Raw genomic sequence first — 15,971 nt, forward strand, 5'->3', positions numbered from 1 at the left:
TTTCAGAGAGCACTATCTGAACCAGCTTTGTAGAAATTTCCACGGCTGTGAAAAGGGCCTCAGTGGCAGAGCCCCAGGTAAGTCACCTACCTCTCACACCCACCTCCCACTCTGACCCTCATCTGGAGCAGACAGGACACACGATGACAAGACGTCCTCAAACCACAGCCTCAGCCGCTTGAGTCCTGGAGTATGGTGGATGTGGAGTTCAGGCATGGACATGGACATATACAAATAATGTTCTAGGAGAAGTTCAGTGTAAAGATCGCTCCCAGCTAAGGAAACCAGGCAAGACTTCCTGAAGAGACTTCACTTTCTGCCTATCAGAGTGACCAACTGTCCCGGTTTGAGCACTAAAATCCCACATTCTGGGAAATCCCTTAGCCTTGGGCAAACTGGAATGGCTAGACATCTTACCACCCGAAGATGAGGAGATGAGCCGTTGACCTTTGTGCGCCAGTGATTTTAGGGTTTAGACACCCAGAGAGGAAGGAGGCAGGTGAGTGGGATTGGAGAAGTTGTCAGTGGGCAGGCTCGGCACGAACAAAGAGACAGGGGCACTTGAGGGTTGGGCAGGTACAAGAGCATAAGGTTCTAGTGAGGCCAGTGAGTACATGGAGTCTTTGTGGACTAAGGCATTGATGGAGGAATCACTCCATAAACCCACAAACTCCCCTGCATGTACCTGCCACTCACTGATCAAGGTCAAGTAGTCAATATCATGGAGCCTAACTATCATCCTTTAGTAGATGGAACCTGCCTAGGCCCAAATCCCAGTTACCCTATCTTGCTTTATTCCTTCTTCATCTGTGCCCTAAATATCCAAATACACAAACTGAGCTGCCAGATTAAATCTCACCTTGCATTTTCTACCTAGCACTACAGTAAATAAGGCAAAATCAACTCCTGTAGCCAAAAGCAATCTTGAGACATAAGAAAGAAGATGGAGGTATCAGGCTTCCTGATTTCAAACTGTATTACAAAGCTATAGTAATCAAAACAATATGGTATTGGCAGTAAACAGACACATGGAACAACAGGACAGAACAGAGAGCCCTGAAATAAACCCATGCATACATGGTCAATTAATTTATGAGAAAAGAGCCAAAATATACAGTGTGGAAAGGACAGTCTCTTCCATAAATGGTGTCAGGAAAACTGGATAGCCACCCACAAAAGAATAGAACGTGACCATTATCTTATATCATACACAAACATTAACTCAAAATGGAGTTAAGACCAAAGTGTAAGACCCAAAACCATAAAACCCCTAGAAGAAAACATAGGTGGTAAGCTCCTGACATAGGTCTTGCGATGATTTTCTGGATTCGACACTAAAAGCAAAGGCAACAAAAGCAAAAATAAGTGGGACTACATCAAACTAGAAAGCTTCTGCATAGCAAAGGAAACTGTCAACAAAATGAAGAGGGAGCCTACTGAATGGGAGAAAACATTTGTAAGTCATGTAACTGACAAGGGGTTAATATTCAAAATGTATAAAGAACTCAAACAACTCAGTAGCAAACAACCAAGCAATCTGATTAAAAAATGGGCAGAGGGTCTGAACAGACATTTTTACAAAGGACATACAGATGGCCAAAAGGTACATGAAAGGGTGCTCAACATCACTCATCATCAGGGAAACGCAAATCAAACCCACAATGAGATTCCCCTCACATCTGTCAGAATGCCTAGTACTAAAAGACAAGAAATGACAAATGTTGGCAAAGATGTGGAGGAAAGGGAATGCTCATTCACTGTCGGTGGGAATGTAAATTAGTATGGTCACTATAGAAAACAGTATGGAAGCTCCTCAAAAAATTAAAAATAGAACTATCATATGATCTAGTAATTCCACCTCTGGGTATTTATCCAAAAGAAATGAAAACACTAATTCAAAAGATATCTGCACCTCCGTGTTCACTGCAGCATTATTTATAATAACCAAGACATGTATATATGTATACTATATATACTATATATATCCTATATACTATATATACTATACATATACTATATATATACTATATGTATACTACATATACTATATACACTATATATATACTATATAATAGCCAAGACATGTATATATGTGGTTTTATATATGTATGGATGGATGGATGGATGTATCCATCCATCCATCCATACATATATAAAACCACATATTCTTTAGCCATTCATCCATCAATGGACACTTAGTTTGCTTCCATGTCTTAACTGTTATAAACAACTCTCTGTATGTGTGTGTGTGTGTGTGTATATGTATGTATACACACACACACACACACACACACAATGGAATGTTATTCAGCCACAAAAGAAGGCTGTATGTATATGTATGTATACACACACACACACACACACAATGGAATGTTATTCAGCCATAAAAGAAGGAAACCCTGTCATTTGTGACAGCATGGGTAGACCTTGAGAGCGTTACACTAAGTGAAATGAGTCAGATGGAGAAAGACAAACACCAGATGACTCATTTATGTAGAATCTAAAAAACAAAGAAACAGACAAGAACCAGACTGGTTAACAGAGGTGGGGTGTAGGAAGTGGGTGAAATAGGTGAAGGTGGTCAGAAGGTACAAAGTTCTAGTGATAAAATCAATAAGCCATGGGGATGCAATGTGCAGCATCCTGACTCTAGTTAATGATGCTGTATAATTAATAATACATGAAAGTTGCTAAAAGGAGATCTTAAAGTTTCTCATCACAAGAAAAAAATGTATAACTATGTATGGTGACATATGTTAGCTAGACTTCTGGTGATCATTTCACAATATATACAAGGAATCAATATGTTATATACCTGAAACTAATACATCAATTTTATCTCAATTTAAAAAATCAAGCCCAGTTATAGTTATAACCTCCACCCATACTGGAAGAGGTTCACGGGACTGAGAGAGATGGTGTACCCAGCAGCCGGCATCCCCCACCTCACCCACTCTCTGGGACATATACTGGCAAGTGGAAAGACTAGCCGAATTGCCTACTATACCATTTCTCTATCTCTTTTTGTTGCCAAGCACACATAGTTGAATTCCCATAAATTTAATGTATAGATGATGTGACTCCATTGTAATGATAATGACAACCACATTTTAAATGCTCACTTGTGACATTAAAACTCTCTAAGTCAGGTTTTATTACTCTCCATTTTACAGATGGGGAAATAAAGGGTCTGAGAGGTTAAGTGAGGGTCCAAGGTGAGAGTCAAAGGCGGGCTCAGGTCTGGCTCTGGCCATCTCCATTGCTGGTAAATGGGACACTTTCTGAATGATGATTTTGAGGACAGAAACTCTGAGGTGCCCTTGGGCAAAGGGGGACAGCTGCAAAGCGCGAGTGTGCAGACACCACGTAAGCAAGCAACTTCCTCTCTCTTCATCTCTGGGGACAACCCCAGGATCCAGAACAAGGGATTCCCTTCATTGTTAGGGCCTAGTTACTGCCCTCAGACCTTGACTCTGAAGGAAACTAACTGTTAGAGTCCAAAGCCAATTTGTCCTTGGTGCATCCGAGGGCTATACATTGCTTATCAGAGGTACCCTCCATTCTCTGTGGCATAGCCAAACCCCCAGACTGTGGGGTGCGGAGTCTCATGGGGATGGAGATGCTAAGGCAGCACTGAAGGTTCACAGCAGACGTGCTATGGCAGGGGTTGTTCCAGGCAATACAGAAGGCCATGAGTGGGTTGGAGTCCAGACTGGGAGGTTAGAGAGTAAGTCCTTAAAGAAGAGACTGGAAGGAGGGGTGAACATGGCAAATGATCTAATCTCTATATATTCCTAAGCAAAGGAACTGATGTGTAAAAGCCTGGAGCTGGGAAAAAGCAAGACAAGGGAGAAAATTTAAAAAGGTATGTGTGTCTCGAAGGGAGAGCAAGGTATACGCGAGACTTGAAGGGAGAGCAAGGTATAGGTGGCGCAGCTTCCTGGGCAGGGTCCAAGGTCCCAGGGCTTTGTGAGCTGTGTCCAGGGAGGCTGACTTCCTGCAGTGGGGAAGCTCTAGATGTGCTCCCAGCAGGGGCTGACAGGATTAGGTGTGGCCGTAGAAAGACTGGGTGGATGAGAATAGACCTGTGAGCAGCACAGACGGCGCGACAGTGGGGTCGGGGGATCCACTGGTGTAGTAGCAAAGAGCTGGTGGTGGTCTTGACCTTGACTAAGGGAGTAGCACTGGGGATGGAGGTAAGGGGACAGATTCCAGCTGTACTTATGAGGTATAAACAGCAAGGACTTGGTGACCGACAGGGTCCTGGGGGAAGGAAGAGGAGGAAGGAAAGATGTCAGCCCAGCTTAGGTTGGGCTGCTGGGTGGATATCGGTGCCACTGACCCTAACTCTTTCTGGGAAACACAAGGGGAAGAGCCAGGACATTGAGGGAAGAGAATGACGTGAATTGTGGTCACTGAGTCTGAGGTACCTAAAGGTCATCCAAGAAGGCACTCAAAGCCATTCACATACACTAACTGATGCACTAACGCTCGGGGGCTTTCGTTCTTCTACTTGTCTGTTCAACACACTTTGGCCAAATACCAACTACTGCCAGAAAGTGACCTGCCCTCTTGGAACGTACGGTCGAGTGGGAGCAAGACGCTGGAGTGGTGTATATGACACGCAGTGAAATGCAGCAATAAGGACATTTCCAGGCGTCAGAGAAGCACAGATAAACACAATTCCCCGAAGCCTGACAGTCTGGGTTTCAGTGTAAGTGTGCATGTATACACACGTGTGTAAATCTGTGTCTGTGGGTAGGTTTTATGGAGCTCCTAAAAATACAACAGAAAGAGCTTCATGTCACAGTTGGAAACCATGGAAACAAACCGAAAACATGTCTGGACTAAAAAAAGCAAAGCATTTGCTGTATTAATGGAGCCATTAATATAGGGGCAAATAGACCCGCAAATCCAAGTTGACAGGAAAAGGTTACATTCAGTTTAGAATATTCTGATTAAGGAACCAGGGATGTGTGTAATCTGTTCCATATAAATTTCCCCTCAGAGTGATTAAATGAAAAGAAATGTTAGGGTTCACAGGGATAAGCTTCAGTTATCTAGAAAATCCACTTAAAAACACCTCATTCCCCAGCAATGACAGAGAAATGAGGCAGAGCTGTAGCGAGTCAATTATCTTTCCTGGTGAAGGTGAATAAAAACTCTGGTCATTAAAATTACAACAGGACTTCACGTTCTTTTGCAGATACTCACAAACTTTCCAATCTGGCCTTAGAATGTCACCCCCTCACCCACTTTTTGTCATATACGTTTCTTTTTCATTATTTTTGGCTTTGGCTGATGTTTCAAGTCGATGTATCTTCTTTGGACAGCCGTGTGTGGCCCGGCTTGCTCTGTTCCTCCACGCTGGCCAACTCACCCCTTTCCCCCTGCCTTTCCCTGCCGACCTCTTTTAGACTTCGGGATCTGGGGCTAATGTGTTCCCAGCTCATTTAATTCCTATAACAGCCCATTTGCAAGGCATGATATTACGATCTGCATTTTGTAGATCGAAACAGAGGCCCAGAGAGGTGATGCACTTGTCCAAAGTCACACAGCTGGGGGGTGACTGTGGATCTGTGCTCCTAACCACGGCTGTCCTGCTGAGTGCAGTCTGGTGTTGATGGAAGAGGGGACGTGGGACACGGGCAGCCAGCCTGGGCATCAAAAGCCACCTCGGATCATTCACAAAGAGATGAGAAAGCAGAGGCTCATTTTTCACACGTACTTTTATTAGAGGATTGGTGTACATGTGAATGGTGGTCATAGGTCCCAGGTTTTCCATGGCTGGCCCTCATTCTCCAAATTTTATTCTCTCAAGATGATTTATTTAGAACTTTTTCTCTTGTATAAAATATATATAACATACCTTGTGCCATTTTAATCATTTCTAAATATATGGTTCAGTAGCATTAATTACATTCAAGGTATTATGCAACTGTCATCACTATTTCTCAGGCTTTTCCATCCCCTCCTCCCCAAACAGAAACTATACCCATTTAGTCACAGCTCCCTGTTCCTCCCTCCCTCCAGCCTCTGGTGGCTCCCTATCTCCTTTCTGCCTCTATGACTCTGCCTAGTTTGGAGATATATATATATATATATATATATATATATATATATATATATATATTTTTTTTTTTTAAGATTTTATTTACTTATTTGACAGAGAGAGAGAGAGATCACAAGAAGGCAGAGAGGCAGGCAGAGGGGGAAGGGGAAGCAGGCTCCCTGCTGAGCAGAGAGCCTGATGTAGGACTCAATCCCAGGACCCTGAGATCATAACCTGAGCTGAAGGCAGAGGCTTAACCCACTGAGCCACTCAGGTGCCCCTAGTCTGGATATTTTATATAAGGAGAACCATATATCAGTCTTCTGTGAATGGCTTATTTCAAGTAGCATAATGTTCCAAGGTTCAAAGCTCAATGATATTATTTTATTATCTAAATATGCCTCATTTTGCTTATCCGTTTTGCTGTCAATGGACGCTTGGGCTGTTTCTGCTTTTTGGCTGTTGTGAATAAGGCTGTCATGAACACTGGGGTACGATATCTTTTTGAGTCCCTGAAGATCATTTATTAAAGGCAAAACGATGCTTTCATGCCTTCCCTGACTCTCTGTGTTAGGAACAATAACTTGGCTGACCACTGCTTTCTGTCATCAGTGCTCTCTAAGCCGGGTTTAGGCTCCTTGTGTCCAGTCTCTTCCATTAGTCTCAGAGATTCTGTGGGTTGCAGCGGGGAGAGCAGGGGTAGCTGGGTTATGCCCTTGTTCCTAGCTACCCTGTTCCCCACATGCACACAGTCTCCCCCAGTGTCTGACCCAGAGCTGGGCACAGGAAGAACCATCAACTCTCTCACAAGGGTGCTTGGCCAGCGCTTTTCCAACAACCGAAGAGCCTTCTCTCGGCTGCTTTTGAGGATCCACTTCCTCAGACGGTTGTTCTTGGCCTAACTGCACATTAGCATCACCCTGGGAGGTTTAAAAAAAAAAAAAGAAATCATGCCTGGCCTTCACCCTTGGACAATCTGATTTAATTATTCCAGGGTGGAGGGGGCCCAAGCATAGGTCCTTTTAAAAAGTGTAGCTGGCAAGAACTACCATCAAACTACCATCCTTCTGGTGACCTTCATTCTCATTGGTCCTCCCAGAGAAGGGCGGGAGATGTTGGGCCTGAGGTGGGATGGGAGAGGTACATGGTTCTTTCCATTCCACAGACGGGAATCTGGAGACTCAGCATGGAGGAGAATTGGCCACTGAAGTGAAGGTCAAGTATTCAGAGATGAACCTGGGGTCCACTGGTCCTGAGCTGCTCTGGCCTGTGCTAGAGCCTGGGCCAAGGCCTCCCCACTCCCCTTCAGCAAGAGTCAGAGCACCTCCCAGGAGGGGTCCCCATGCCCCCACCCAACCCAAGAAGATGGAGGGGGAGCTGACACATCAAGGAATTGCTCCTGAGTTTACAAAGCAGCAGGACCAGAGGCAGAGATGGAGCCGCAGCAGCCTGAAACCATTCCAGCTGATAAATAAAGTGACTTCCCAGTGAGGGAGGCCATTTGTCAACTGACTTGCCCTAATAAAAGCATGGACAAATTCTCAGAGGCTAAGCGCCACCAATCTTTTCAGGCCTGAGCCACAATTCTGTGGATGCGTTGAGGCTGAGTCAGAGCCAGTGCTGTGCAGTCTGGGGCAGCCCCCTCCCCTCTCTGGGCCTGTCTTCTCATCTGTAGAACGACAGATCTGGAACAGTGGTTTTTGCTTAGAGCAAAAGAGCATCTGGAAGTGGGGGGAGGGAGGAATTAGGTCCTGCAGAACGATCAGGGGCTGTCCTGCACGATGAAGAGCTATGCCCTCCAATGCCAGTGGTGTTCTCACTTAAGACACCTGTAGGTAAGTTCTGGGGTCCCTTCCAACCTTGATAATATGTGATCCTATGCTCTCTTGCTAAATGCCCCCACTTGAGAAGCAGGCAGAGTGGGCAGGGGTGAGAGGTGTGTTTGTCCTCGGGTAGAGAAGAAAAATTCAAGGTGGGTAACCCAGCCTCTGAGCTGAGCCATCGTTCAGCTCCCTATCTTTCCACCACTTAAGACTGTTGGAATTAAATATTAATAGACCAAGGTGCCATAGATTAAAAACCAAATCTCCTGACACAGTCCCTAAGCCAGAAGATGCTGACAGCACAGGATTATAATGATGTATCATTAGCTCTTAGTGATCTATTTATTACAGTTGTTACTTACTCTGTTATTTAACCACATTATCTATATCTCCCGTAAGCCTCTGAAGAGAGGCGGGACTCACAGTAGCTTCCCGGGATGCTGGGATGCTGAGCATACGCTCCCGCCGGTTTCCCAAGGTGTGGGAGCGGAGGGAGAACCACGCATGCGCAGGAAAACCCTGCCTGCCCCCCACCCCTCCCCGCCCACCGCCGCATGCTTCCGTTGGTCAGGGACATCCTCGTCTGGGTTATTCACACTGGTTCCTCTGCTGGCCCCGTGCCACCTATTCGTCTCTTGCCTTGTTCCAAAGATCTGAGGCAAACCATGTAAGGTAGGATTATTACCCCATTTTCCAACTGACAAAACTGAGGTTCAGAGAGTTTAAATAACTAAACTGAGACTTATCAATTTTGGCACTTATTTCGAGCCAGAAAATTCTTTGTTGTGGGGGCTGTCCTGGACAGGATGTTAAGCAGCACTCCTGGCTCCCACCCCTTGGATGCCAGCAGCAAACCCTCCTCTACAACATTTTTGCAACCAAAAATGTCTCCAAATCTTGACAAATGTCCCCTTGGTGACAAAATTACCCCCGATGACAAAAGGCAGAGTTGAGCCTGAGCCTGCCTTTCTTACTGCTAGGCTTTAGAGGTGATCTCTAAGCACATTTTATAAGTCAGAAAACTCTGGGCCAGAGAGGCTGAGTGTCTTGCCTGTGGCCACACAGCTAATACCATGAAGAGCTAGACTGGAAACCAGTTGGCCATGTTGATCTAGGGCTCTTTGCATCCTACCATGTTAGCTTTTGGGGTCCATTTATCCCTTGTCAAACAATTATTGATTGCCTACTATGTTCCAGATGCTGAGAAGCCCACAGTGGTTGGAGAAACAGACAAGCAGATGGGAAACAAGGACCCATTGGAACATGGAGTGACTAGCAGATGCTGGGCGAGCTCTGCAGGGGCAGCTACAATTAGAGACGGTGCCCCACTGTCAGGGCAGGGGCCTGGGGACTCAGGAGGGCCTTGAGGTAGCAGGGCAGGAGGAGGGAATGAAGCCAGCAGGTACGTAAAAAATCTGCAAACAAAGGTGGCCCCTTCAGCTCCCCACCTTCCTCATCTCCATCACCATGGCCTTGACCACAGTTCCAGGCACCTAAGTCCACTTTAACCAGATGTCATCAAGCCATCAAAATATCAGGAGGGAGTGGAGAGAGGCAGTAACTCCGTTCTACCAGGGCCCTGTGTCTCGCTGTAGAAAGATGCATCTGGAGGCCTGTGCTGGGTCCTGACTTCAAGATATTGCTGAGTCTGCCCGCATTCCACCATGAGGGCTCCACTCCTCAGGGTGGGCAGGGATGCCCTAGTGAAATGCACATCACGCATGTTTGTGTAAGGGGTGTGTGTGTCCGTTACAACATGAGGTCATATGAGCCATCAATACCCCAGTTATCTGTTAACATCTGACGGCCAGTTAGCAGACCTGGGAGCCAGATTAGGAAGGGGTGTGTGTGTGTGTGTGTGTGTGTGTGTGTGCGCGCGTGCTTTTGGAGAGAGGAGGTGGGAAGGTATAAAAGTCAAATTTATCAGCTTTGCAGGGATGGCTCTGGATATAGAATGCCACGATATTCTGCGTGATGAAGAGAAAACTAGGCATTGGGTACTTTGTAGTAGCTAATTTGTTCAATTCGAGCCACAACTCCTCAGGGTAGCTGTAATTATCCCCTTTTTGCAGAGGGAGGAAGCAAGGTTAGGTGTGGCTAGGTGACTAGCTCATGACCTCACAGCCAGAGAGATCTCTGGCCCGTTTCTTGAATGGAGACATTCAACATGAATGCCTTGAACCGCAGAGTATCAGGCATGATGCACGGCACACAGGGAACACAGGGGTTCATTGACAACTGTGCTCTCCTCGTACAGAAGAGGATCTTGAGATCCAGAGATGGCAAGGAGCTGTCCAGGTCACCGACAAGCAAGAAGCAGGACAGGGTGAGACTCGAGACCCACGTGAGGTCTCTAGGCCATGCTGAACAGAGAGGCTAGTGTGGAATCCACAGGCTCCCAGCACCACCAGTCAGTCCCTTCTCTTCCAGAGCCCACAGAACACATGCACCATCCCGCCCCTCAGCCCTAGGCTGTACCCCTCTTCAAGATAAATATGTACCTCGGTGACCCTGGCACTTTTGGCTCATACATTTCAGTGATGGGGTCAGAGAGGCCCGGGTTGAGAGGTAAGCTGGCTGCTGTCCCCAAGTGGATCCTGGGGTGGTCCAGAGCTGTGCCCTCAGCTCTGCTTAAAACCTTCCCCTCCATCCACCTCCTCCACAGGCTTTTAATGAGGCTCAACTCCTGGCTGCCTGGCTCCTTCTGATCTGCCCGCATCACTGCCTTTGAAGCTTCCCAGCCCCAAAGACCATTTATCTCCACAATTTGCCTAGAAAGCCTCATAAATCATGTCTGTGCACAAAGGAATTACCTCTTTGGAAGAGCTTTCAAAGGCAGCCGGCAAAGGCACCATGGACCTGCCAGGGGGACCATCGCTTTGGCCCCGCACCCTCCCCACCCAGCCCTCACCTCATGTTCAAAGCTCCTGAGCAAACTCTGGGCTAGGGATGGGAGGCGGGCTGTTGGGGGATCAAAGGGAATGTGGTGAAGTTCCAGAGGGTGGGACAGGAGCCCCAGCTGAGCTCTGAGGGAGGTGAACTCACAGTTGGGGCAGGAAAGGATGCAGGAAAGTCACAGGGTCCCAGCTGGTTTCCCATGAGAAGTGAACTCATTCTACACCCTTGTCTACCATTTCCCCATCATTCTGGTCTGGGGGAAAGAGGCTCTCTGCCTCTCATGGCTCTGGCCCTTCCAGGCCTCAGCCTCCTGCATGACAGGATTAGTCCTGACAGGTGGGTGTCAAGTGGTGACCCATGGAGTCCAGAGGGGTCCTGAGGGCCGGCAGGGGTTGGGGCTGTGCCAGGGGCTTCAGAGCTGCTTTGGGCTTTGTTGGGTTTTCACATAAGGACAAAGAATTAAGCAGCTGAGGTTGGGATTGGGGGTGAGGGTTGGGTTGGGTAAAAACCCCATTTCCAAGATATTTTTTGCCTTTCAGAGTCTGTTTAATTCCCCCTCATGATCAGAAAGTTACTCCACCGGCCTGAGAAATTTCTTGCTGCCACACAAAGTCATTTCTTTTCTTTCAACCGCTCACTCAATGAGCAGCGACTTCACAGCCCAGCACCGCTGCGAACGTTCATGTGGAAGGAACCAAAGCGGGGCTCAGGGTGTCTGTCTTTCAGAACTTCCTGTCCGGCCCTGCGGACAGATCCCCACAGGGAAGACACAAGGAAGGAGACAAGTAGTCAAAGCTGGACAGAAGCCTGGCTCCCTTGTGGGCCCACAAAAAACTTCTGAACAAACCCTGAGTCCACCTGTTGGCCTATTTGTAATGGAAACGGGGTCTTTTTCATCAGGTGGGAAGGGGGAGATAGGGGGGTGGGGGTTGTGTTGAAGCTGTTCCACAGGAGCCGGGGAGAGGGAAAGCAAGGTGAGGTAGTCTGGGCCCAGGCAGCAGGGAGAGACGTGCAGAACCCCTGAAGGCGGCTGTGGGCCAGAGGCAGGCTGGGCGGGAACCCTCCACCCTCCCCCGCTAATCCTGGGAGGTCCTGCCACACCCCAGAGGCTGGGTGGAAGGCTATTCCCACCAGTAGAGACACACGGGCTCCTCCCGCTGTCCCACCCCGCTCACGCTGCGATTGTCCCAGCGAGAAAGATTCACCTCCGGGCCACTTTTTCTTTTTGCAGAGGCAGTACCTAGCCCTCTGGTGTCCCCGGTGGTTTAGATGCACTGGGCTGCCATTTATTGAAAACCAATTCCATGTAAGGTCCAGACTGGGTGGGGCTTAAAAAGGGCTTGGTCTGTCCCCAGGGACCACGGAGTGATTAAGGTCAGGTTCACCTGCATGAGAGCACTCTCGGGAGGCTGGGGGTATGGCAAGAAGGGGTGGTTAATCTGCCCAGGAAGGCCTAGTGGCAGAAGTGGGGTGTGATTTAGAGCCTAGAAGGACAGCAAAGACTTCAGGGCCGAGAGCACACAGCCCCAGCAGTAGAGGGCCTGGGGGAAGCAGGGGGAAGAGTTTGTCTCATTGAAGGAAGGCTGGACCAATGCTTCTCAAATGCTCTGTGGGGAAGGACCAGCTTTGTTTGCCTTGTCTTGTTTGTTTCCCAATCCATTACAGATGCACGGTCGTGACTGAGCATGACCTGTATGGTACCACATGACCCTCTCTGTGAGACTCTGATGCTGCCCGGAGGGGGGCGGGGTGCATCCCCAGGGGGCGTGGCTGCCACAGCAGGGGCCAGACTCTGATAAGTTCCTAAACGGTTACTCTCAACTTCTTAATAACAACTCCTGGGCACCCTCTCCGAATGGCACTGAGCTAGCACACAGCTCGGAGGAGGGAAGAAGAGCCTGCCAAGGCAGGGTTTTGGCGGTTTTCCTGGAGATCCGACTGTGCAAGGTTTCTGACCTCTCTATCTCCTTTGGGAAATCTTGTGAACTTCAAGGGGCTGTGATGCTGCCGGAAACACCAGGAACTTTGGGATGATGAAGGTAATCAAGGTAACACCAAGATTATTAACTGGCGGTGCAGGACCCCACCCATCAGAACAGCCGGGTTCTAACCCGCACCTAGCAGCCGACCAGCAGCAGGCGCTGTCACAGCGGGAGCCCTGTGTGAGCACTCCACAATTATCTCATTTAATCCTCCCAACAAGGCTACAATCTCCATTACCAGATGAGGAAACTGAGACACAGGGAGGTCATGCCCTGCACAAGCAGAGCACCTGGATGTTGCCATAGTCTCCATGCCCTTTCCCGCCTCTGGCTCCCGCTGGGAGTTACAGACTAAGCAGGTGATAGAAACTTGGCTGAGTTTCTGTGTGGTCTGAGGCAAACTGCATCCCCTCTTTGGACCTCCGTTCCCCCCACTTGTAAAATAAAGAGAGTGGAATGAGATGATCCCCAATACATCTTCCATTTTGGACTCCCTGAACCCTCCGAGTCACCAGGGGAAACTATAAGAGACAAAGACACAGGTATGTGGAGAGCCACGAATCCAAAGGAGGAAGCCCAGGGTTGAATTGCAGAGCACATGGGGGTGCTCTGAATCTCTGCTCAGGGAACCTCCTGAACGACATGGAATTTTTGCAACAAGGACAATGAAGGCAGGTTTGCCTCACTTTATGCAACCATTCTTCTAAGTCCTTGTGCGATTAAATTGCTATTTGGAATAACCCTGTTCTGTTTATCTGTACACTTTTGACCTTCTAAGTGACCTCTATGCTGATGGTATTCAAAGCAAAGATTGGCAATCCCATTGCTCAGATGGAGAGTCTGAAGCCCAGAGCAGTGAAACAGCTTGCCCGGCTACAGGTCTAGTTAGCAGGAGAGTTGAGGCTCCCGGGTCTTCAGGCTCTGATCCCACCCCACCATTCTCCCTGGTACCGCTTCCCCAGGGGGGGTCATTTAACACAGAGCCTACCTCTCCGCAGCAAGCCAAAGCTCCTTGATGTTTGGAGTCTCTAGGTATTGACGTCATTTGTGTCATGGTCCAAATGACTACATTTGGGGGGGACTTTGAGGGCAGCTCCCAGCTGGGCCTGCCAGTCAGAGGACACTCTATCTATCACTGCTGGGTGAGCACCTCTGGTCTCCCTGGAGAAAGGAGGCCTGAGGGCAAGTGACAAATGGCCTTCCCGTCTATTGAGAGTTATTATCAAGGACACGGACAGGCTGCTCCTAGGGTGTGCTAAGGAGGAAGCCAAGGAAAGACACGTGGGCTGCACTAGGGCATCTGCTGAGCTGTCCGTTTGTTTTTCACTCTGTAAAACTTTATCCAGTGCCTACTGTGTGCCAGACACTGGGGATCAAGTAGGGAATAAAACACCCACAGAACCTTCCCAGAGCTAAGAGTGCAGCTGCAGAGAGAGACAGCAAGCAAATAAAGGCCTCTGCTTTGGCATCTATTCCAATGGTGCCTCCTCATTGCTAAGTTCTCTCCACAATTCTCCTGGCTGGGTGGCTGGCTTGCCTCCCCCCCCCCCCTAGAATTTATTGGATCTGATATTATACAATCACATATTTATATCCATCTTCCTTTTTTTTTAATTATCCGGGACTCCTTTTAGAATGCTGGCTCTGTGAGGACAGGGCTTTATTTTATTGACTGTTGTATCCCTAGTTCCTAGAACAACATCTGGTCTCTAGTAGCTGCTCGATTAATATCGGCTGAACAAGCGAATGGATTACCAAGTAAATCTTTAATTAGAAGTTGCAGTAAGGGTATGAAGGGTCCACATCAGAGCTTGATAGTAAACAAAGACAGGGGCTGCCTTTCAGTTGGGGGATCAAGGAGAGCCTTTCTGAGGAGGTGTCCTTTGGGCCGGGAGCTGAAGGAAGGGGATGGGAAGGAGGCAGCTGTGGGAAGAGTGGGAGGTCACAGCCTTCAGGTAAAAGAGCATGGACAAATGTCCTGAGGCGGGGCAAGGCTGGGCAGAGTCAGGGCACAGAGAGGGGATGGTGCAGCTGGGACACCGTGAGAGCAATCGAAGAGGGAAAGGGCTCAGCGTTTTGAGTCAACAGGGCCAGACCACACATGGCATGGCAGGCAGCTGGGATTTTGAGAGCAAAGGGAAGCTCCTGAAGGTTCTATCAGGACTCAATGACAGTCATATAGCAAGATTCCCCTGTGAGCAGGAATCACAAGACCGGACCCAGAGGGACATGGTCTCTTATCATCATCGTGGGTAAGCCAGGGCTTGTCCTAGCTTAGAACAGAAGTGGGGGAGGGGGAGTGAAAGAAGGGGGAAGAGTTTGGGGTGGGGGGAGATTTTCCCAGAGCACTGCCTGCTGCCAGTGAGATCTCCCCACCCCTACGCCAGGCAGGAGACAGCAGGGGAAGGGGATGAACCGGGAGGAGAAGTGGTCGGGGCAGCTAAGTACACTCTAGCATCCAGGTGATTCAGAAAATGTGCTGACAGTTGTACACAAGCTGAGATCTCATAAATTACACCCCCCCCCCCCGCCAGGAGAAGCGGAGGCCTTGCTAAATATAGTTCCCCTCACTGTTATTTATCTCTCTGGGTGCCAAGCAGGGACTCCTGAAGCCTGTCTCACCCATCACTAACTGAGGGTGCCGTGTTTGCCAGAGGATGGAGAGGTGAGAGGGTGGGGTGAAGGGTGGGTGGACCCCCTGTGCATCAAGAACTGTGGGGAAGAGCCCAGGGTTGCAGGGAAGGATAGAGCCACTCTGGTAGCTGGTGTCCCAGCCAGTTAGCCACTCAGGGACATGGCTGGCACGTGAGCAAACGGGACGGGGTTAATGACCCTTAGGATTTCTGATGACCACAGGCATGGCCCATAGCAGGCAGCGGCAACAAGCTTCATTAAGCAGGGCATCCATATTCTGTGTTTCTGGAACATCCCTTGAGCTCCTCGGGGCATGGGACTTCAGAGGGAATCTAATGAGCTTAGCTCAAAAAAGTGCTGCAGGCCCTCAGCACCCCTCTTTCTGTCTTCGGGGGCACTCAGCCTCCTCCAGAGCACCTATCCTTGTCCTCCACATGGGAGTCACTCCCGGCTGCCCTGCAGACCCCACACAGGAGGGGCTTCTCCACCTTCCCAAACCCCCTTATCCATTAAGGCTTAGATTAAATGCTCCTCCCTGAGCGGGCGCCTGGGTGGCTCAGTGGGTTAAATGCTCCTCCCTGG

The 15,971-nt window shown here is 48.7% G+C and overlaps 1 protein-coding gene across 20 annotated transcripts in view; it reads right to left on the reverse strand.

The window, feature by feature from the left end:
- The window catches only part of MEGF11 (multiple EGF like domains 11), a 343,613-nt gene that overhangs the window by 78,195 nt on the left and 249,447 nt on the right, over positions 1-15,971 (reverse strand). The window lies entirely within an intron of this gene.

Source organism: Mustela lutreola, chromosome 7 (assembly GCF_030435805.1).
Source record: "Mustela lutreola isolate mMusLut2 chromosome 7, mMusLut2.pri, whole genome shotgun sequence".
Classification (NCBI taxonomy): Eukaryota; Metazoa; Chordata; class Mammalia; order Carnivora; family Mustelidae; genus Mustela; species Mustela lutreola.